Here is a 24,807-nt window from a genome sequence, read left to right on the forward strand (position 1 = left end):
TTCCTTTCAAAGAAATCCCAGGGCTGATCTCCTTCAGAATGGACTGGTTGGATCTCCTTGCAGTCCAAGGGACTCTCAAGAGTCTTCTCCAACACCACAGTTCAAAAGCATCAATTACCCATTATTTGCTGACATTCAGAAAAAAAGAAATCAGAATCTCTCCAGAGGAAAAAAGTATAATTCTACATTTCTTCTTTCAGACTGTTGCAGCTGAAAATTTTCTTATTTAATGAAGAGAGATTAAGAATCTCATTTATAAAATTAAAAATTATAATTTTAGTAAGAATAATTGATAAAATGCTTATGTATTTCCTCTTTATTTTCAGAAACACCTAAAACACCCACCAAGATTATAGCAAACAGTAAGATAAATTAAACAAGTACATTAAGTATTTAGTGTTGGACACGACTGAGCGACTGAACTGAACTGAAGTTAGAAACCACAAGAAACAGAAGGGCCAGAAATTCTTAATTCATAATACATCTCCGAAGGCCTAAAACAGGGCTCATCTTGAATTATATCTAAACGAAAGTTTTGCTAGGTTAAACAGAAGACATTGCTTCATTAATTTCAAAGTAAGAATTTTTTAAAAAAGAGAAATCACTTCAAATTTAAATGAACTTCCAGAGGGAACTATAATATATATATAGTTATATATATATTAATAATACATAATAATATATTATTATATTAGTAATATATATAATATATATATAACTACAATTAAATATAACAACTATATTATATATATATATACACACACACATACACAAACACAAGTATAAACAAATCACATTGCTGTACACCTGAAACTTACACAGTATTTTAAACTGACTACACTTCAATTCAACGAAAAAACAAGAACCACCACCAACCTCAAAAACAACCACCAAAAAAAAAAAAATAATAATAAGGAACACATTTTTTTTTTAGTTCTTCAAAAAATCAGCTATATGTCATTCAAAAGAGTATGAGCATTGTTTTTTTTACAACCTCACTTTCTCTTCTTAAGTTGAATTTGAAATAATTTCTCACATATTTATAATATAGAGTTCCTGGTCTGACTGATCCCACTCTTTCTGTTGTGTTTGTATAGTATCTGTCTCATCTTCACCCTCATTCCATCTTATATTCATCTTGTCTTTCTTAAAGGAATTCTTCCCCTTCATCCTCCTCCCCATCTTCATATTTATTTAGTTGTTTTTCCTCAGTGCTTTGTAATTCTTTTGGCATTCTTTGTAATTCATAATGGCATACTTAGTATACCAATATTTATAAATCTGAATCATGCACATGTATGGCTCTTATTATCACACCATTTCATCTCGTGACTTTGAGGGCTTCTATTTCTGTGGTGGGATCCTTTTTGTCACCATAAGGATCAGGGGACTGCTATGTGAACAAATACAGGAAAAGAAGAGTTACAAACAGAACAACTTACCTTTGTACGACCAAGGCCTGCTACAGACTTGAGAAGTTTTGAAACAGGCTCAGGCAATGGGAAGGCAGGATGACAGATGCCCTCAAACCAGGGTGATGGTTTGGGAAATGTTTCAACCACATCTTCAACGTTACTATCAGAATTATTGTCCTGAGAGAACGTTGTACTCTCTGGTCTCAAAATGCCACATTTTGCTTCTACTACAGTGAAAACAGGAGAGAGTACATGAGAACATGTGTCATTTCAAATCAAGGAATAACACCAGGAGGACAATCTTCAAATAACTTACTGTTTTTCTTGGATTGCTGAGAAGCCTTCATTAGCTTTGTTAACTTTGATTTCAGGACATGCTGGAGAAGAAAATAAGAGCTTGAAGAATATAACAAGTATCAACCTGAATAAAAGAATTATAACATCCCCCATTCCTCTATGATCTAACACAAAGAGCACAGGCTCTGGAGTCATTCAGATGTGGATTCAAATCCCAGTTCTGTCCCTGACTGACCTTCTCATGGGGAAAGGACTATGACAGATCACATCAGAAGCCCCAGATGTTCCTCTCCTTACCCCTAATTGACTGCTATACAAATACTAGGACACCCACTAGATTACTTTCTCTACCAAAATGTTCTAGAGTAATAAGTTATCCCCGGTAGTTTAGAGCACTATTGAAAAACTAAGACATTTAAATTAATTGCTATATTTTGAAATTTGCTTCCATGATTAATATGTACATGGATTATCACTTGTGAAGGGAAATATGAAAGTTTAGGTTTTAACAGAACTTTATTTATATGGGCTAGAACTGCAAACACGATAAGCTACTTCTATTCTGTTTGTCAAACAACTAGAGACCAATGAAACAGGCAAAAAAATTCAGCTGCTTCCATGAAACAGGGAAAAAACAAGGTTAAACCCATAGGGCAATGATCATGAAAGAATGCCACACTCTAAATAGAAAGCCATAAGCAAACATGTTCACAGTAGAGACAGAGAGATGGACTGAAAGAACAGACACTGAAGAAATGTGTTCTGCAAGGAAAAATTAGGTTAACAGTAAATATTAAAAATAAAAAATAAAAAAGTAGAGGAGGAAGAAGAAAGGAAAAAGTGAGACATTCCTAGTTAAGAACAAACTTTATGGAAAAAAAAACAAGTATAATAAAGTATGTGGAGAAACACATATATTTAGACTTTATATACAATAGATCAGTTACATATCAGTATTCTTAAGGATATACTATGAGCAAAACCTCCGTTTCATATGATTTTATTGATATATTTTTATGCATCTACACTGCTCATCAAATTTTATGAAAATATCAACATCAGTTCAGCTCAGTTCAGTTGCTCAGTTGTGTGCAACTCTCTGCGATCCCATGGACTGCAGCACACCAGGCTTCCCTGTTCATCACCAACTCCCAGAGGTTTTACAAACTCTTGTCCATTGAGTGGGGGATGCCATCCAACCATCTCATCCTCTGTCGTTCCCTTCTCCTCCAGCCTTCAAACTTTCCTAGAACCGGTATTTTCCAATGAGTCAGGTCTTCGCATCAGATGACCAAACTATTGGAGTTTCAGCTTCAGCACCAATCCTTTCAATGAATATTCAGGACTGATTTCCTTTAGAATGGACTAATTGGATCTCCTTGCAGTCCAAGGGACTCTGAAGAGTCTTCAATACCACAGTTCAAAAGCAGCAATTATTCGGCGCTCAGCCTGCTTTATAGTCCAACTCTCACATCCATACATGACTACTATAAAAACCATAGCTTAGACTAGACAGAACTTTGATGGCAAAGTATTATCCCTGCTTTTGAATCTGCTCTCTAGGTTGAGCATAGCTTTTCATCCAAGGAGCAAGCGTCTTTTAATTTCATGGCTGCAGTCACCATCTGCAGTGATTTTGAGCCCCCCAAAAGAAGTCTGTCACTGTTTCCATTGTTTCCCCATCTATTTGCCATGAAGTGATGGGACCAGATGCCATGATCTTAGTTTTCTGAATGTTTTGTTGTAAGTCAACTTTTTCACTCTCCTCTTTCACTTTCATCAAGAGGTTCTTTAGTGCTTCTTCAATTTCTGCCATCATGGTGGTGTCACCTGTGTATGTGAGGTTATTGACATTTCTTCTAGCTATCTTGATTCCAGCTTGTGCTTCATTCAGCCTAGCATTTCGTATGATGTACTCTGCATGTAAGTAAAATAAGCAGGGTGAAAATTTATATCCTTGATGTACTCCTTTCCTGAGTTGGACCCAGTCTATTGTTCCATATCCAGTTCTAACTGTTGCTTCTTGTCCTGTATACAGACTTCTCCAGAGGCAGTTCAGATGGTCTGGTACTCCCATCTCTGGTTCCTATGCCTTTTCTAAATCCAGCTTGAACATATGAAGTTCATGGTTCACGTACTCTTGAAGCCTGGCTTGGAAAATTTTGAGCATTACTTTGCTAGCATGTGAGATGTGTGCCATTATGTGGTAGTTTGAACATTCTTTGACATTGCCTTTCTTTGGGATTGGAAGGAAAACTGACCTTTTCCAGTCCTGTGGCCACTGATGAGTTTTCCAGATTTGCTGGCATATTGAGTGCAGCACTTTCACAGCATCATCTTTGAGGATTTGAAATAGCTGAACTGAAATTCCATCACCTCCACTAGCTTTGGTCATAGTGATGCTTCTTAAGGCCTATTTGACTTCGCATTCCAGGATGTTTGGCTCTAGGTGAGTGATCACACCATCCTGGTTATCTGGATCATAAAGATCTTTTTTTTGTAGAGTTCTGTGTGTTCTTGCAACCTCATCTTAATATCTTCTGCTTTTCTTAGGTCGATACCATTTTGTCCTTTATGGTGTCCGTCTTCATGAAATGTTCCCATGGTATCTCTAATTTTCTTCAAGAGATCTCCTGCCTTTCCCATTCTAGTTTTTCCTCTGTTTCTTTGCATTCATCACTGAGAAAAGCTTTCTTATCTCTCTGCTATTCTTTGGAACTCTCCATTCAAATGGGCATATCTTTCCATTTCTCCTTTGCCTTTTGCTTCTCTTCTTTCCTCAGGTATTTGGAAGGCCTCCTCAGACAACCATTTTGCCTTTTTGCTTTTCTTCTTGGGTATGATCTTGATAACTGCCTCTTGTACAATGTCATGAATCTCCATCCATAGTTCTTCAGGCACTCTGTTTATCGGATCTAATCCCTTGAATCTATTTGTCACTATCACTGTCTAATCATAAGAGTAAATACTACATGAACCTAATTTCAGAGCAGGAAAACTAATTTCACAAGAGAACACTTTACCTTGTTTTAAAATCTAAGATTTCATCATTTTATGTAGGCCCTAAATCAATGCCAGGTTTGTTGAGAAATATTTAAACCAAAAACATACAATAAAAATGAGTGAGCTCATGACCTTGAACAAAAGAAAAAAAAAGTGAAAGTTTGTCTATATATTAAATGAACTTTCTTGACATGAATACAATTTGGCCTGTTTTAAAACAGCTTTATTTTTCTAAATTTTTTTTTTTAAGATTTCTTGATGTGGACCACTTTTAAAGTGTTTACTGAATTAGTTCCAATGGTGCTTCTATTTTATGTTTTGGCTGTCTGACCCTGGGTCATGTGAGATCTTAGCTTCTCTGACCGAGTATCAAACCCTCACTGCCTACATTGGAAGATGTCTTACGAACCATCTTAACCACTGCACCCCTAGGGAAGTCTCCAAAAAAGTTTTTTGTTACCTATTTCCGCATCCATCTCTCCCAACCTATGAAATATCTAGTTAACACTCATTCATAGTTTCCATAACAGAGAGTGACAGCCAAGGTATCGGCAGAGGCTAAAAATAATTTTTCACTAAAAGTTCTAATTGCTGAACTGAACTGAAAATCCAGTTGATGGATTGATCAAATAATTCTTGTTTGCCCAAACTGGAATAAACCTGATGACTTAAAACAAAGTGGAAGAATAGGCTTTTCCTTCTTCACTGTCTGTTCAAGGTTCAGAGACGAATCTGAGTCCGTCCAAAATGGGAGTCTTGGTCTGTCAGCAGGGATACCACTTACTGAGACGGCACCACTTCTCTCCTTTACCCTCAGGGAGTACAGGGAGTTTCCCCACATTGTCAAAACTTAAAATGTGCACGTCAAAGAACTAATTTATATCTTTAACTTACATGCTACATGGGTACATCTCATGGTCTCTGCTGAGGGCCATGGGAGTGGACATGGGAGCCAGGAAGGCCAATTGTCAAATCACAGGTCAGCTCATTTTAACCAGGGTCAATTCATTAACCTCCTTAAATCACAGCTGCCTAATTAAGTAAAATTAGGACACAGCTACTTTACAAAGCTGCTGTGATGACTCTATGAGGTCACAAATGTTAAGCACATAATGCAGTGTCTAACCCAGAGTAGAACACCCAACAACCATTAGTTTCTCTTCTCCGTGTTCCCTTAGTTAAACATATAATTTAAAACATCCATAAAATCCTACCTCCTTGAAGAGTCCTCTTCAGAACTCTCATCCACTATTAAAGAAAAAAGCAAGATAAATTTTAAATCCACAGAAGAAAAATATAGACTATTAAAACCTCAACACTGAGACTTTGTTTAAAAGTATTCCTTTCAAACCACACCTGGAGGCCACACTAGAGGAAGGGAACAGTGGTTGTACTATACTCGTAGGCCACTAATACCTAAGAACCACTCCTCCACTTTATAGTCATCAAATGCAAAACAAAACAACAAAGAAAAGAACTGCTGTTTACAATGACTATAATCCTAACCAAACCCCGGTAGACTGACAGAAAATGATACTATACCATTAATACAATAAGTGCTGTAAGCTGACAATAGCACGCATAAACAGCACAGTATTTCTGGATTTCTATTGCCTGGAGCACTGAACAGAGACTATAGGTGTCTTGCTGGGACTGACCACTTCTCTGGCTCTTCAGTTCACAATGAAAACGCCCTATCACAGGGAAGCTTGGTCAAAGGCACTGAACCTCAGAGCAAGGTAAAATACCAGAAACAAAAGTCTTCTGTTCCTGGCCCTCTTTCCAAAGGCAAGAGAAGTATGAAAGATGTAGTGATTCCAGGTTTAGAAAGGACAATCACTTGAAAGGCAGGTGGGGAAGGGCAAACGGGTAAAGGGGCTCAACTCAGTGATGAGAAGGGGACTAGATTTGTAGTGGTGAGCATGAAGTAGGGTACACAGAAGCTGAACTTTTTAAAAAACTTTTTTAAAAAGTTAAGTTTCTGTGTGTGTGTGTGTTTAAAAAGAATCTCTTTAGATTATCTCCTTCAATTGCTCAAGAGTATCTGGACCACACAGATAAGGATGGTCCAAAGAGTACTGAGTACTAGTGAGGGATATCATTATATCAGTCCTTCCCATTATATGGCAAATGTTTATAGAAATCATGCTTTTTCAGCTTGGAAGGCATACATCATCACATCCTAAGCTGATGAACAAGGGGAGGGAGGGAAGGATGGAGGGAACCATGGACTTTGGTGCTGTTGGACAACATTTCCCAGGGGATGTCATGATCTGATGCTGGAGGGATGACTCACATGCAGTGACTCCACGGGGAAAGGAGCACTGCAAGCTTGAGCAAGGAGAGCAGGGGCAGTGATTTTTAAATGTTTTCACCCTGTGACATCAGAACAATGCTTAGTACATAAAAGACACTTGAAAGTTATCTGTTTAATGAACAAATGAACAAATAAATAAGCATGTTTTCTTTGAAAATTTTCTTTAGAAAAATACAGAAATTAACCAGAGAAAAACTCTATTCTGAGCGTATTGAAGACCAAGACACTGTGATTTCTATATCTCATCTGACTAGTGTAATAAACCAACCTACAGTTCTTTGATAGATGTTTTTGTGGTTCAGTCACCAAATCGTGTCTGACTCTTGTGATCCCATGGACTACAGCTCACCAGGCCCTTCTGTCCATGGGATTTCCCAGGCAAGAGTATGGGAGTGGGTTGCCATTTTCTTCTCCAGGGGATCTTCCCAACACAGGGATCAAGCCGTATCTCCTACATTGAGGGGTAGATTCTTTACTACTGAGCCACCTGGGAAGCCCCCTTTGATTAGATAGAGGTCTATTCTGTTAAAGGTATCCTTGGATACCCTGTACAATGTGCTAGATGCCACATCCAGTGGACCTAATGCTGTTTTTCTTAATGCAAAGTATTTTTGTGCTTTTATTAGAACTTGTAGAATCCCTAGTTGTTCTATTTGAATATCTATTATGATAATCTTTTAACTGACGGCAAGAGAACATCTTATTCTTACAAAACTATACTCTCATGACAATTGTCCCACACACAAAAGAAAATATCTGATCCTAAGGAAGTCAACATATCTCACTCTCTCTGGATCTGTAAGGAATGAAGTTGGTAATCTAGACCTGCTTGGTACAATAGGCAAAATAACTGGTTCTCAACCAGGCATTGCTCTTCTGCCTTCTGTACAATTGGTAGGTATCGTTCAGAAATAATCTCTCACTACAATGCTGCACACTGCCTCAGCTTTGCAGTTATTGTTTATCATTTCTTATCCTACCAGGAAGGGATTATTCAGGTTCCCAGTTTTAATGATGGTAACTATTTTAGTGAGACTAATTACTACAAAGTGAAAGTGAAGTCTCTCAGTCGTGTCTGACTCTTTGCGACCCCATGGACTGTAGCCTACCAGGCTCCTCTGTCCATGGGATTTTCCAGTCAATAGTACTAGAGTGGATTGCCATTTCCTTCTCCAGGGCATATTCCCGAGCCAGGGATCGAACCTGGGTCTCCTGCATTGTAGACAGACGCTTTACTGTCTGAGCCATCGTTCACTAAATGCAAACCATTTCTAAAAATGAAAGTTCACTTTCATAAGACGTCCAATCTGCTGTACTATGACTATAGATGAAATATACGTCATACTCACTTAAATTTTTTTCTGATTTACACAAAGATCTAATATAGGACTTTGCTGCTGCTGCTGCTGCTGCTAAGTTGCTTTAGTCATGTCCAACTCTGTGCAACCCCAAAGACAGCAGCCCACCAGGCTCCCCTGTCCCTGGGATTCTCCAGGCAAGAACACTGGAGTGGGTTGCCATTTCCTTCTCCAGGCCATATTAAACAGATGGATTTCTTTTCAGACAATACTGTCTTTGATGTCAAATCACTACAATTAACTTCTTAAAGAATTCTGAATACTAGAGTATAAATAAATTAAAAAATAAAATACACATGAAATTTACACTACTTTTTTCATAGTTCTTCATTATTGAAACGTCCTCATTCCTACTTTATCTACAGTAGAATCACTGAGAGTAATTCGGTATCAGAAGACGTACCTGGGTTGTTCTTTTCAGGAGAAGTTTTAGATCTCTTTTCTTTATATTCAGAAATCAGTTGGCGAAAGCAATGTATGAAAAATGAGATAAATAATATTTTAACACTGATATGAAAAACAACTACCAAATTCTTAGATCATTTCAGACAATTCAGAGATAATATCAAAACTTCAATTGTCATATACATTTCAAGTTTCTAAGTTCTATAAACTTTTATTTAGCATGTAGTAAAGGAGAAAGTAAAGGTATATTTTCACCCTGCTTATTTAACTTATATGCAGCTAGGCTGGATGAAGCACAAGCTGGAATCAAGATTGCCACGAGAAATATCAATAACCTAGATATGCAGATGACACCACACTTATGGAAGAAAATGAAGAAGAACTAAAAAGCCTCTTGATGAAAGTGAAAGAAGAGAGTGAAATAGTTGGCTTAAAGCTCAACATTCAGAAAACTAAGATCATGGCATCCGGTCCCATCACTTCATGGCAAATAGATGGGGAAACAGTGACTGACTTTGTTTTTTGGGCTCCAAAATCACTGCAGATGGTGAGTGCAGCCAAGAAATTAAAAGATGCTTACTCCTTGAAAAGAAAGTTAGACCAACTTACATATTAAAAAGCAGAGACATTACTTTCTCAACATAGGTCCATCTAGTTAAGGTTATGGTTTTTCCAGTAGTCATGTATGGATGTGAGAGTTGGACTATAAAGAAAGCTGAGCACAGAAGAATTGATGCTTCTGAACTGTAGTCTTGGAAAAGACTCTTGAGTGTCCCTTGGACTGCAAGGAGATCCAACCAGTCCATCCTAAAGGAAATCAGTCCTGGGTGTTCATTGGAAGGACGGATGTTGAAGCTGAAACTCCAATATTTTGGCCACCTGATGTGAAGAGCAGACTCACTTGAAAAGACCCTGATGTTGGGAAAGACTGAAGGCAGGAGGAGAGAGGGACAACAGAGGATGAGATGGTTGGATGACATCACCTACTCAATGGACATGATTTTGGGTAAAGTCTGGGAGCTGGTGACAGACAGGGAGGCTTGGCGTCCTGTGGTGCATGGGGTCCCAAAGAGTCGAACTCGACTGAGCAACTGAACTGAACTGAAAGGAGAAAAAAAGGAAGATGAAGTAGGCATGAACTCAGGGCAGTACAGCTCGAATAATTAACTAGATTTAGCTTGGCATACAAAAAATCTCTTGAGCTTGCAAATCCTACCTCTATAACCAACTGCTCTTTGTTCCTGGAGGAGTTGTTTCTCTTCAGTTCAAACTCCTTCCTCTACACAACTGGGCTATTACTATCTTATTTCAAAAGAGGATTAATAGAATGTAATGAGATAATATACACACAAAATGCTTGCAGAAACAAAGAGTGGAATAATTTCATCTTCAACTTTGTTGCTGTAACTACTTTGGAATTCAAAGTAAATCCCAATGTGTGAGTTTTCATATGTTTAACATTCAAGTGTTGCATGAAACTGTTATTAATTCTGGCAATTAGCTATTCTTTGTGGTTTGTAATTTAGGGAATCTCAGCTTTTAGATAATGTGTACCTAAATTTATTTATAACATACGAATTCACTACATTAGAGAACATAATGATCCCCCATTATTGCAACTAATTACACCAAGAGCAGAAAACTAATCACAATCAAGACCTGGCCTGGACCACTATTCTTCCTTATCTACCTACTCAAACTCTGAACCAGCAGATCTTTCTGACAATGATGTTTAATCTCCATGTTCCTCTCCAATTCACTTGGAAGACATATCTCTACTCTTACAGTGGGTACTGGCAAGTTCTAGACAGGGCTTACCTCTCTGAATTCCAACTATCTTACTTGAGATTTAGGGATTTCTGCTGAATGGGTTCCTTATGGGGCAGATTCTGAAAGCATTTAAGGTGGAGGCAGACAGAAATCCATTGGAAGATGTTCATTATTACAGGAAACAGATCCCATGAGGGGCCAAGCATAATTAGGGAATCTCAGGCAAGCTGGCACCCACTACTCTGGGAAGGATGACAGGGAACCTGTGACCTAAGAAAAGGTGCCCCCATAGGACAGAAAGCCACCTTGAGTTTCAAGTCTAGATACAAAGGAGAAAGGGAAGTCTGCTCAATCCCTGCAGGAGCACTTGACCCTCTCTGACAGCCAAAAATGGTCCCCACTGACATCGGCTAGGAGAAAAGATAAATAAGAGCCTCAAGGGCACCTCATCGTGAAGATCTAGGCTTCCACTTGGGCTCCACATAAGGTCTCTGAGTGAGAGGTGAAGCTAGGCCGCCCAGCTGCCCAAACTGGGTGCTGGAGCTTTGTTTGCAGCAGTGATTGAGCGACAGCATACATATGAGAACAAAGGAGCTCTCACTCTGAAGTCAACATGTGCATCACCTTAAAGGCTGGGGAATCGGGACCCAGAGGGGCGGCCTGGGAGCAAAGGTTAATCAAGAGCCCACTGCAGGATGAGTTTTGTTTTGTTTTGTTTTCCTTTTAAAATGATTTTATTAAAGGTCTTTATAGAGCCCTATCCAGACTCCAGATCCAGCTGCCAAGCAGACCCTGTCAAGACCAGCTGTAGCAGCAGTGCTACATCAGTAGAATCAATGCAAGGAACAGAATGATGAGAAGGAACTATTTTCTCCCCTCCAAATGACTTATGGAAGAGGACTGTTTCATTGATCTTAGGGAATCCTCCGGGTTCTTGGAAAATTCAAGCAGAAGTGTATAGAGAGGCAAGCCCTCAAGGGAAAACAGGATTTGCTGCTGAAATAAATATTTCAAGACCCAAAGAACTAGTTAGAAATATCACAACTGTGACACTGTTCATACACCATACCAAGAGGTCACACTTGAAATGAAATAGCTAATGTCAAGCTTTCTAAGGATCAAGGTCTACATGTCCTGAGATAAAGCACCCCAAGCCACAGCCAAGAGTAACTAATTGGCTTTCAGCTCTTGAGGGGGAACATCTCACCACCATTCTCCAAACTGCTTGCATCAAACTGGAACTCTCATTGGTCATGTAGCAAGTAACAGTTAAAATTATTTTTGGCTGCAGTTTAGTGACAACTGGCATTTTAATGTGAACACTTACATATTAAAACCACTAATAACAGCATATTCTTCTGCAGTCCATCCAAAAACATCTTGAGAAAAGATGTCAGCACCTTGTTGAAGAAGAAGTCTGATGACATTTGCTGATTCATACTTGACAGCAAGCATGAGGGCTGTTCTAAAACAACAGAGAGATGACTTCAGCCTCAGGAAGTTGAGTTGACTTATTAAACAGTTAATTTGATATGCTTTACCAAGTGAACGCCTTGCTCTTTCATGAAGAACTGACCATTTACAGGCTCAAGTGTGCATCTTTGCAAATTACCTCCAAGGCTAAAATGAAGGGACAGAAAAGAAGCCTCCTGTCCCACTTGGATGTCAGGTAGCAGCACTTACTATTTCAAAAGTCCCTGATGGGACTTCCCTGGTGGCCCAGTGGATAAGACTCCAGGCTCCCAAGGCAGGGGCCTAGGTTCCATCCCTGGTCAGGGAACTTGATCCCATATGCTGCAACTAAGAGTTCCCACAACTAGGACCCCATGTAGCCAAATAAATAAATGTTTTTTTTTTTTTTTTTTTAAATAACAATAAAGTCCTTGATGGACAAGAAATGATGCTGAGGTCACTTATCTGAGGCAGATGACTATTTAAGGGATAAATTCCCTATTTCCTCCTTAGTCTGATATATTCGGCTTCAAAGTCAGCTAGAGGTTGGGTTAAGGAAAGGCTACTTGCAGGTTTAAATAAAAAATATTGATAATAATGGGAATAAAAATAGTCATGGTGGCAGTTAATGATGTGGATAAGCATGTGCTAGGTGCTAAAAATGAAATACTATACATAAAATCTTTCTTACACACAGGGACCTTTGAAGGATGCATTACTATTTGCCTTTTGTATCAGGAAACGTATTTGCTGATGATAACCCTAATCGGTAGGAAACCTAGGAATTGAACCTAGTCTGAATCTAAAGCCCATCATTTTCGTCTGTATCGTTCACCTCTGACTTGTCTTTGTTAAAGGAACTGTTTCTCTGATCAAAGCTATCCTTCTTGCTTCTACCTGCATTAAAAATGAAAATATCAAAATGTACTAAAATGAGAAAGGATAAAAACTGATGAGCCTAAAGTGTCTGGTGACCATGAGTAATAATCACCTTTTTGTGGCTGTTGTTATTTAGTAGCTATGTTGTATCTGAATCTTTTGTAACCTAGTAACATCAGCATTCTTCAAACAAAGAGTTATCCAAAAGACCAAATCAAGTCTTTTAGTTTTACTATGCATCTTATAAAAATATATACATAAAAAGTAGAGGTTAAAGAATTCTTTTAAAGGAATTAAGAAACTCGATACTGTCATGAGGTAAACTCAAAAGCAGAATCCATATTTCACAAAGCTAATAAAACTAATTTGAAATACCTCAGCTATTACAAGATCAACCAACCAAACAAAAAGAGGTTGCATATGACATCAGTCAATATTATAAAGGAATATGAATCCTGCTATACATTCCTGCTATATATTATTCATGATTTCCAGTCAGAAAAATTGATTTTCTACCTAAGTAGATCACAAATGAATCCTCTTATTCATTTAATCTTGATATTACCATCCTAGAACAGCACTAAGGGTTTTAAAAAGTAAAAGAACAACAATACCTTTTCATCTTATCAACTGCATGTATATTTGCTTCTTTCTTTACTAAAAACTCCACCATTTGCCCTCTGCTTTCACATATCGCAAGTAAGAGTGGTGTCAGGTCATCCTGTAAAACAGGGAGAACCATTTCTAATGTACACAGTTAACCTATTTCTAAACTGAAATTAAAATCGTGCAATAGATTCTCTTAACTTAAAAATAAAAGTCAGAAAGTAAATGAAAGACAGCCCCCTCCTCATTGCCCTGTGCATCTTCTTTCTCTTTAATATGCTCCTCCTCTGGGCCTTCCTTGGCGGTCCAGTGGCTAAGTGTCAAGCTCCCAATGCAGGGGGTGCGGGTATCATTTAGCTACTGTATCAGCTGCATATTTTAGGGACAATGCTGAGGCAGAAATATAGAATACTATCTGTAGCATGCATAACCTATCCAAAGATGACCATGAGTAAACTCAAAAGGTTTACAGACATTCCAGTGGGAATATTATTCTCTACATGAACATGCAAAGAGATAAACTTTTTTTTCTTTTCAAAAAGTTAATTCTGGGAACCCTGTTTTACTGTTTTCTCAGAAATGTCTCTTGGACTGTAATATTACTCATTCTCTCTTCCTTGCTTGCTCCTTTCCACCACCCTTCCTTAAGTTAGACATTCTTGCTGAGAGGTCAGCATTAGCTAGATGCTAACTGCATGCAGAATGAGCACCCTCCCCACCTTATCTTCAAAGACCCTTCTTGATGACTCTCATGTGATTACCTCCAGACCACCAGAAGGAAGCTTCCAAAATCCTAGAGTTTTGGTGTCTGTCTTGCTTTAATGTTTTAGTTAAAGATTGCAATATAAAATTACCAATAAATACATGGTCAACATTTTCTTGGGGAGTTGCTCTTCCACCAGCTCTCCCTGCACTGTCTCTTATAATCTTGTGTGTTTGTGAGAGTTATTCAGTTCAAAACCACCACAACCAACTTAAAAATTCTAATTTGAAAAATTAAATCCCATTCTTAAGAAATTTTTTAAAATATGAAATCAATTATAGATTAATTAGACTGTCTTTAAAAACCTTCAAATATTTATCAAAATAAACTATCAATCAACAATTGGAAACTCAAATGCTTATGGATGGAAAGCTGATGACCTGAGTAAGTGAAAAAGCGAGGTGAGAATGGTAACCCCTCAAACACATGTCCCACACCAAAGGGGTGGCCTCTGCATGCAGACTAAACAGTAGGATGGGCTCAAGGGGGTCCAGATTTGGTCCTTGGAGAAGCCTGAACTTCTGCATGAGCCTCCTAAATTTGAAATGTTGACTCAATGTATGGAGGTAAACTAAACACATCCAAGGTCCATGTCTAGTTTATGGCCCACTTTGGGTTTTATGTTTGCTCTTTCCAAACAGGTGGGTATAAAGCAAATATTTGTATGTGAAACCTTTCCTTTCTTTAGTATCATATGTTTCACAAAAATAGTGGGTCACAATATGTAATAAAAAAGCTATTAAGACTCATAATTCAATTAAACATAAATTCTTTTAAAATGACTCATAATTCACAGTCAAGAATGTTTCCACTGCCTGTTGAAAGTACAATCTATCTCTAGATTCTTCTAGATTGTTAATAAAATGGATCATGAGTTTCCAAGCCTGCTTAAAATAAATGCTTAAAACAATTCCCCTCTGTACTGTTACTAATTTCAAGGGTTTTAAAGCTCTCATCTGCTTATGCCAGGGATCAGCAATTCTAACAGACACACTGCAAGAGTCCGTCCTGAAGCTGACACCAAAAAATGCTCATGAGTTACTATTACTGCAGTCAGGAAAACCCTGTTGGTAACAAACATCTGTTGACCTAATGACCTGGATGATAAGTGAAGGTGCAAAATCCTTAAAGGGTCAGACTCTACAGACGAAGTGACTTCGCCATGAGCAAATCGCTAAAGACTCTCAGAGTGTCACTGAATGATGAGTGGTTGGAAGGAAAAGGAGTTATCATTCAAGCCCATAGATATTGCCAAAGATACTCCTTTTAATGTCTCAAACACAGGGGCAGAGAAAAAGTCAGGCTAATATTGTTGGAAAGGAGGGAGCTGATGGATGTAGTTAGCACTGATCAAACTCCAACACTTAGGGAGACTATTTTCTTTTGTGAATGGTACATTTAGAAATTACATGTATTCAGTCTATAGTTGTTCATCAAGGATTGGATCAGAATATCAAGGGAATATTTCTAAATACACACGTCCAAGCATTCCTTGATTTACTCAGTCAAAATCTACAGTGAACAGCCTAGGGTTATACATTTTTAAAATAAGTTTTCCCAAATAATTGTGGTTCACCAGCAGAATATAGCTGAGAATTAGTGCAGTAACCACTCCAGTCTCATCTCTTACTCACACAGCCAATTCCTTCTCTTACGTGAAAGTTTGAATAAAAAAGAAAAGTGTAAGAAGCAAGAGTCATCAAAACTGCAATTTTTAAAATTTTCCTGGGTAAACAGTGGTAGAACAGGGACTAGTAAACCCAAAAGGCAACCTGATCTCATTATTTATAAACCCCTTACTTCCTTCCCATCAAGACATTCTAGATGGGAGAGCAGAGTCTAGACTCTTATCTAAGTGGATGGTTCTGCCAGAATAGGATAATATCAGGTAGTTATTTGTTCTTCCCTCTTAATTCCCACTTAATAGCCACCTATTCACTGTCAGTCTGTTTTGATCAGAGTCTTCTTAAAACTGGCACCTAGGTAAGTTTACAATTCACTCACACGCCTTTTCAAAATAACAACTATTATCCCTGCAAACTGAAAAGCATATTAGAAATATATGAACTGAAAGGAATAAAAAGCATAAACCAAAATCTCGGGACTTCCGTGGTGGTCCCGTGACTGGGTCTCAGTGCTCCCAGGAAAAAGGACCTGGATTCGACCCCTAGTCAGGAAACTAGATCCTACATGCTGAAATGAAGCCCAGCTCAGCCAAATAAATAAATATTAAAATAAATAAATCCTCTTCTTGGCATTTCCCAACTGCCAAAATTCCAGCTTGACTTGCACTTTTCACTTGCTTGCTCCTTTTCCTTTCCTTTTAGCCTCTTAAGACTTGGGCAATGAGAGAGAAACTGTTTATATAAACTTTTTTTCATAAAATGGGAATTTGTGAACAGCAGCAAGATTTCTAATACATTGTAAAATGCTTTCATTATGTTTGAATTTTAAGACAAAGTCTACTGAGGCAAATTTTTCTTTACTGTGTTATTTTAGACTGCTTACAAAAAAAAAAAAAACCTTAAGTGGGGGAAAATATTTGGAAAATGTTTTGCCTTTAACAAGTGCAGTATTTCACGAATACCAGCCATAAATGCATAAAGGAATGCTTTACTCTCTAATCTTGAGAAATATCATGATTTAAAGTGAAATCTTAGACAACTTGGTTCCTTCAAAATACTTTCACTCAGGGAAGGCTGGAGCTTCCAAAGAAGGAAAACTGAGCCCACCTGTTAGAGTGGAGGGAGTTCCTGGTGGGGCTGCAGCTATAGGACGTCACGTGTGTCCTGGAGAAAGCAGGAGGGGTGACTTCATCATCATCAGCTCCACAGGCACAGCTGCAACCTCACTGAGCAGCTCCCTGGGGCTGAGCACAGGAGACCCCGAGATGTACATCACAAACCAAGTGGTCACCAGCACAAGTGAACGCCCTTGCTGGGAGTCAAACATGACCTGACCCTCTTGGCTGGATCTCAGAACCAGGGTCCTGGAGGGCTCAGAGCTCCAGGCCTGCTGCCTCCCAGGCCCACTTGCACTCACCCGGCTCCCCCTCATGGGCACTGGGTGTCCTTCCTCCTCCCACCCACCCCCAGGGGCACCCATTCTTTGAGCTCCTGGAAGCAGCCACTTCTCACATCACTTCACTCCCCCCAGGTCTTCATCATTTGTAGGCTCTGAGTCTACCACCCACTCCTGGGCACGTTCTGATGGGAAATCTTCCTTCTGGGGTAGACGGCTGGGTGGGAGACACAGCTTTGCCCTCTCTATGGGATTCAACATTTTCCCCCCTGCAGTGGCTTTGGAGTTGTTTCCATGGTAACAGGGTTTGATGGACACTATTCAGTTTACCTATTTACATAGTTAGAAATAAAACACTTCTACTCTTGCCTGGAAAATCCCATGGATGGAGGAGTCTGGTAGGCTGCCATCCATGGGGTCGCAAAGAGTCGGACACAACTGAGTGACTTCACTTTCACTTTCCACTTTCATGCATTGGAGAAGGAAGTGGCAACCCACTCCAGTGTTCTTGCCTGGAGAATTCCAGGGATGGGGGAGCCTGGTGGGCTGCCGTCTATGGGGTCGCAACAAGATAGGACTGAAGCGACTTAGCAACAGCAGCAGCAGCAGCAGTTTAAAAAAAATGCTTTGCAAATATTTTGTAAATAAAATTAGTTGAGATATACCTTGTTCCTGGCTTTTATATTGGCGTCGTAGGAAAGCAGCTTTGCTGTGAGTGATATATTCTGGCAAAAGACAGCTTAGTGGAGAGCGGTATTCCCACAGACGTCCATGACATTTGGGTCAGCACCATGCTCCAGCAGAAGAGTCGCACACTCCTCTTCTTAGCATTCTATGACCTGTCAGTGATGTGCCAAGAAACAGAATGTAAATTCTAGGAATTCAAAGTAAACAGTCCACAAGCTTCACCGGTTTACTATATCTAAATGAGATGAATTCACTTTTAGTCTCAGTAGTTAAATCACACCCACCTCGTATGGACACGGTTCACTACCCCATACCTTCATCAGCGCAAGCAAGAGGAGTTTTCAAGAAAATGTAGTGTTACTGTTTCAAAACAAATAATTGTTCCTGTGGTTGAAAACATTCAATAGCATGCTATTCCTATCCCTCTAAAACAAATATTTCATTTCCTTCTGGAGAAAGAACATTATATATTAGCATTAGCTCTTCTTAACACAGTAATGAAAGAACAATTTACTTGAATAGAATGACCATGACCTTGAGATTCAGCTCAACTTGGGTTTGAATTTCACTTTCACTCTGTCACTTAGCTGTCACTCAGCCTCTCTGTGCCTCAATTTCCTCATCAGCAAAATGGAGAGAGAGAAGTAGTTCTCTCACAGGACAGCACTGCGGTGCTTAAATGAGATCCATGCAAAGAGTTTAGAACCATTCCTGGCACAGGTAACAGTTCAGTAACTGTTAGGTAATATAATCATACTTATTGCTGCTGCTGCTGCTAAGTCACGTCAGTCGTGTCTGACCCTGTGTGACCCCATAGATGGCAGCCCAGCAGACTCCTCCGTCCCTGGGACTCTCCAGGCAAGAGCACTGGAGTGGGGTGCCATTGCCTTCCGATTTTACAAGGACAACATCTCAATGAAGTCAAAGGATATCATACCTCCTTTGCAGATACATTTTGAGGATTAGAGACAACACTGTGCTTCAATGATTCGAATACCTTCATTTTCTGACATTTTAATGTCTCTGACATTGGAATGAAATTTATAATTCACAATGTATGTACAACTATAATTGGTAGCATTTTTCTTTGCTCATTTCTCATTTTTCCCATTGACCTAATTACTATAAGGTCTTTTTGTCTATGGTTGCTTCTTTTTAATTAAAATATAGATGATGCATACTACATATTATTATATATTAGAGGTACACAACATAGTGATTCACAATTTTTACAGGTCATACTCTATTTAAAGTTATTATACAATATTTGCTATATTTCCCATGTTGTACAATACATCACAGTAGCTGGCAGGATTTTTGTTCCCCCACCAGGTATTGAACCTTGGGCCCACAGCAGTGAGTCTTAACCACTGGATGACAAAGGAACTCCCTAGACTCCCTTGCCTTCTGAAAAGGCTGAAAGTTGTCAGAAAATAGCAATCCTCAAAAAAAAAAAAAATTCTAAAAATAAATTGAAAGTGAGAAATCATTTTTTTTTCTGTGCCACATTCCTATCAGTGCCAAAAAGACAAGCCCTGTCTGCTAATCCGACTTGCCTATAGACAGCTTGATCTACAGAGAGTTTTAATTTTTTTATGTTGTTAAAATGTTAAATCCACATCCAGATTTCTTTTCTTTTCTTTTTTTTTTTTTTGTGTGTGTGTGTGTCTAAATCCAGGAAAATCCAGAATTCTTACTTTTGAAATCATTCTTAGAAAGGTCTTTGGGGTGTTAGGGAGGCTCACAAGGAAGGCGATATATGTATACTTACAACTGATTTATGATGTTATACAGCAGAAAACAACACAACATTGTAAAGCAATTATTCTCCAATTTAAAAAAAATTAAGGTTAAGAAACAGTAGAAAGAGAAAAAACAGAAGGTCTCTGTCAGCAGATAAAAAATGTATAAATAGGAATCTGAGTTTTATTCTGGTACTTTTCTCACTGTGCATATTTGAAATGTTTGATCCATACTCTATCTGAAACTTTTTGGTGAGATAAAAATTGAGTTACTTTTCTCTTTTACCAGGTTATTTCTCCACCATCTACACACAGTTTATCATTTCTAACAGAAAAGGTCATCATTTTCAAGATCTAAAGTTTTACATACATTTGGGTGTTTGGGCATTCTGTTCCATTCATTTATCTATATTTTCAGTTGTTAGTAAATGAACACTTTGTGAGCACTTATAGCACATTTTGATATCTAGAAGCACAAATCTTCCTCTACTATACAAAACTTTTAATTTCATCACAACAATTAAAGACAGCATATGTAACCCAAAATATTTAAAACCATGAAATGTTGATTTGTTTAAATATAGAAAGACCATACATCCTAAGAAAATGTCTTCCTATTCAAGGACACAGCCAGCTTCCTACTTCAAAGCTGGCTTCTAAGGTCCTTCAGCAAAGAACACATATACCTAAGTATACACTGATATAAAATGGATATTGAATTGTATCTGAAGAATTTTTAATCCAGAATTTGATTTGGCATGGGAATTATTTTGCTCAATATGCAGTTTTATGTAACATATAACCTTATGGTATAAAAATATATACATTAAAAATAAGATGTTGACAACATCAGAAATCTGCCCACTGCCATGATCCACAATAGGCGATCCATGAAGAAGTGTTTTCATAAATCACATGAGAAAAAATGCGAGAGCCAGAAGGTTCAGAAGATTTATATAACTTGAGAGCTTTTACTCATGAGTACATCATGCTAATCCATGCAAATAAAAAGTAGGAGGAAGAAAGGAAAAACAGATGCTATTCATGTTTCATTTTATTTCTGTGATTACTAACATTCAGTTAAATGACTTCAAAACTTTCAGTAAAGCTCTATAAGGGGAATTATAAGTGGGTCCAAAACCAGCAAGGCTTTTTGCTGCCTATAAAGTCTGCAGGGTGCTGGATCCCAGGAAGGTATCCAGGAGCCTTGGAGGGGAAACTCACAGGCGGGATCTCTGCCAGGCCCCTCCACCCCGCTTACCTGTTCATCTTATTCCTGATGATTCCTTATTCCATTTTTTCCAAACAACAGAACAGGCTGCACTTTGGCTACATTGCCCATAATGGCAGCTTTGTGGATCTTTCTGAGGTCTTTGTCTTGGGTGCGGTACCCGGGCTGGAAGTTGATTCCATGACCACTGTCTCTCACTGAGTTGATGGAGGAGCCAAAGGGTGACACACCCTTCTTACTCCTGAAGCCAAAAATCTTCTTCATCGCAGAGCCTATGGACTCCAAACACACTTCGGCTCTTCACAGTCCCCTAAACCCAGCACAAGCACAACAGGCAAGCCAGAGTTGTCCCTCCACAACCTCCCAGATGGGAAGCTCAATGGTTTGGAGTCTTTCATCCCAGAATGATCGTTGCTAAGCAACACATCTAAACACATTGCCCATGCGCACAGAGGCCTGGCGTGCCAGCCCAGTGCTCATATGCAAGAACTGTAAGTTCATTTCCTGAAAGAAACAAACCATATCAATAAACCCTTACCTAAACTAAGAAGGAAAGAGAGGAAACTGAAATACAGAAATGAAAGTGACATTATAACTGTGTAACTGTCAAAATAACTATAGTATCCAAAGCAATCTACAGATTCACTGCAATTTCTATCAAATTACCAATGGCATTTTTCACAAAACTAGAACAAAAAATTGTACAGTGTGTATGGAAACAAAAGACCCCAAATAGACAAAGCAATCTTGAGAAAGAAAAACAAGAGCTGACAGAATCAGATACCCTGACTGCAGACTACTCTGCAAGCTTCACTAATCAAAACACAGTACTAGCACAAAAAACAGAAATATATTGAATGATCAAAGGAATAAGACAGAAAGTCCAGAAAGAAACCTACGTACCTGTAGTCAATTAATCTAGATAAAGGAGGCAAGGCTATACAAAGGAGAAAAGACAGCCCCTTCAATAAGTGGTGCTGAGAAAACTCAACAGCTACATGTATAAGAAGGAAATTAGAACACTCACTAACATCATGCACAAAGATAAACTCAAAAGGGATTAAGCATCTAAATATAAAACAGGTCCTGTAAAACTCAGAGGAGAATATAGGCAGGACAAACTCTGATATAAATTACAGCAGGAACATTTTTTCATCCACCTCTTAGAGTAATGAAAATAGAAACAGAAGTAAGCAAATGGGATATAATTAAACATAAAAGCTTTTGCACAGTGCAGGAAATCATAAACAAGACAGATGACAACCCACAGAATGGGAGACAATATTTGCAAATGATGCAATTGACAAGGGATTAATCTCCACCATATTCAAACAGGTCAAAGAGCTCAATATCAAAAAACAAACAACCTGATCAAAAAATGAGTATAAGATCTAAATACACATTTCTGTAAGGAATACCTACAGACGACCAAAAAGCACAAGAGGGATGCTCAGAAAGGATGCTCCACATCACTATTATAGAAATGCACAAATACTACAATAAGGTATCATTTCACTCCAATCAGAATAGCCACCATCAAAAAATATACAAACAATAAATGCTGGAGAGAGTGTGGAAAAAAGGAATCCTTCTACACTGCTTATGGAATGCAACTAGGTACACCCACTGTAGAAAACTCTATAAAGGTTGCTATAAAAACTAAATATAGAGTTGCCATATAATTCAGCAATCTCAATTCTGGGCATATATCTGGAGAAAACCATAATTCAAAAAGGTACATGCACCCCTATGTTCACTGCAGAACTATTTACAATAGTCAAGACACTGAAGCAACCTAAGTGTCCATCAACAGAAGAATGGATAAAGAAGATGTGGTATACACACACACACACACACACACACACACTCACACACACAACAAAAATGGAATATTACTCAGCCATAAAAAGAAATAATAATGCCATTTGCAGCAACGCAGATGGATCTCGAGAAAAACAAGTATCCCATCACTTACATGTGCAATTTAATAAAAATAAACTTATTTACACAACAGAAACCAACTCAAAAGATCTGAAAATCAAATTATGGTTATGAAAGGGGAAACATGAGGGGAAGGACAAATTAGGAGATTGGGGTTAACATATATATACTATTTTCTAGTAGTCATGTATGGATATGAGATTTGTACAATAAAGAAGGCTGACTGCCAAAGAATTAATGCTTTTGAACTGTGGTGTTGGGAGTAGACTCTCAAGAGTCCTTGGACTGGAAGGAGATTAAACCATTTAATCCTAAAGGAAATCAATCCTGAATATTCATTGGAAGGACTAATGTTGAGGCTGAAGCTTCAATACTTCAGCCACTTGATGTGAAGAGCTGACTCATCAGAAAAGACCCTTATGCTGGGAAAGATGGAAGGCAGGAGGAGAAAGGGGACCACAGAGGACGAGAGGGTAGGATCGCATAACCAACTCAATGGGTATGAATTTGAGCTAACCCCACAAGATAGTGGAGGACAGAGGAGGTTGGTGGGCTGCAGTCCATTGGTCGCAGAGTCGGACACGACTGAGTGACTAACATTTTCACTTTGAATATGGAAAACTTAACAGTGCTGGTTTTTAAATCACGTAAGTTAGCTGCAGAGAAAATACTTAGTATCGAAAGTACTTAGATACTACTGTTTAAAAGTAGTATTAATACTACTTAAAAGTAGTATTTTTAAAATCCCGTATAAATTTTCATCATACACACAAAAATATTTCCCTTTAATAAAGATTTTCTCAACTAAAATGTCATGAAAACAGTCCAGAAGGGAAATTTTTATTATTTATCTTTTAGATCATATATTTTTCTTCAAAATCTGTACATATACTTGTGATGTTTTCAAAAGCAGGTCCTGAGACAGATTTGACCCATCTGTAGCTCCTAGAGGAGACAACCCATAGGACTCTGCCAGGAGCCAGCGAGAGACATTCCACTCGTGACAAAGGTCATGAGGAAGGAGGCTTGGCATACGCAAAGGTGGGATCGAGCCTCAGGAGTCCCCCTGGATATTCTCGAGCATCTACCCCCAAAAAACCGGAGTCTGCCTACTTTATTGCTTTGTGCTCTCACCTCTGACTTTACTGCGGGCTGTCCCCCACCATCATCTCGCTCTCTCTGTCAAAGAGTTAACTTACAGCTCCAATTAATAAAGTTCCTGGGCAATTAGGAGTGTTTAAATCCAAACCCCTCAGATAGCCCTCTAACTCACCTGACAAGTTTACCCGGACTTCTACAGCTATGCATATGATTGTTTACAGTCTCCCAGCCTCGAGAGGCACGGGAAGCTTAGAGCCTCTCAGAGAGTTAGAAACTGTCAGAATAAAACTAGTAAAAGATATCATTGATGAGCCAATGCTTATTGCCAAGTTTTCACATCCCCTGTATTGTATCCTTGAATATGTATTAATTAATAGTTGGTATGTAGAAAAAATTAGTGGCCTTGGTGTTAGTAACTTTAGACCCTTAAGGTAATAAATTCTTTCCTTTGTTGTAAACCCATTACACATCCGCCCTATGGGAATGCAATTTTATCTAACACCTTCGGAAGATGGCGCCAAACCTTAAAAAAATTACTCTTAGAGAAAATAAGTCTTTGTCAAGAGTCATAAAATGTTAATAGGCCTTCTGGCCAGAAGATGATGTAAATCACCTTAACCATTTGTGTACGATAAATGTGCAGGAAAGAAACCCTGGTTTTCGATAAGGATCAAAGACTGCTGACTTTGCATCCCCTATTACCCTCTATGTGTAACTTAGGGTACAAAAACCCTTGTTGAAAATAAAGCTACAGGCCTTGCTCACCAAAGCTTGGTCTTCCCATGTCATTCTTCCCCTCAATTTCCAGCCGAGTCTCCA

General features: G+C 38.6%; 1 long non-coding RNA gene across 4 annotated transcripts; it reads right to left on the reverse strand.

Annotated features, from left to right (window-relative positions):
- Positions 1-965: 965 nt before the first annotated feature.
- Positions 966-21,639, reverse strand: LOC113893370. 4 transcript variants are annotated; one of them, XR_003511302.1, is made up of 8 exons: positions 20,977-21,639; positions 17,952-18,125; positions 13,511-13,617; positions 11,893-12,030; positions 8,794-8,832; positions 5,930-5,963; positions 1,732-1,792; positions 966-1,642 (listed from the first exon to the last, which is right to left on the reverse strand). It is a non-coding gene; the product is annotated as an uncharacterized LOC113893370 (long non-coding RNA). The 4 variants fall into 4 exon arrangements; XR_003511303.1 differs by lacking the exon at positions 20,977-21,639 and adding an exon at positions 16,998-17,054 and having other exon boundaries at positions 17,952-19,196; XR_003511301.1 differs by lacking the exon at positions 20,977-21,639 and having other exon boundaries at positions 17,952-19,196.
- Positions 21,640-24,807: the final 3,168 nt, after the last annotated feature.

This window comes from Bos indicus x Bos taurus, chromosome 5 (assembly GCF_003369695.1).
Source record: "Bos indicus x Bos taurus breed Angus x Brahman F1 hybrid chromosome 5, Bos_hybrid_MaternalHap_v2.0, whole genome shotgun sequence".
Taxonomy (NCBI): Eukaryota; Metazoa; Chordata; class Mammalia; order Artiodactyla; family Bovidae; genus Bos; species Bos indicus x Bos taurus.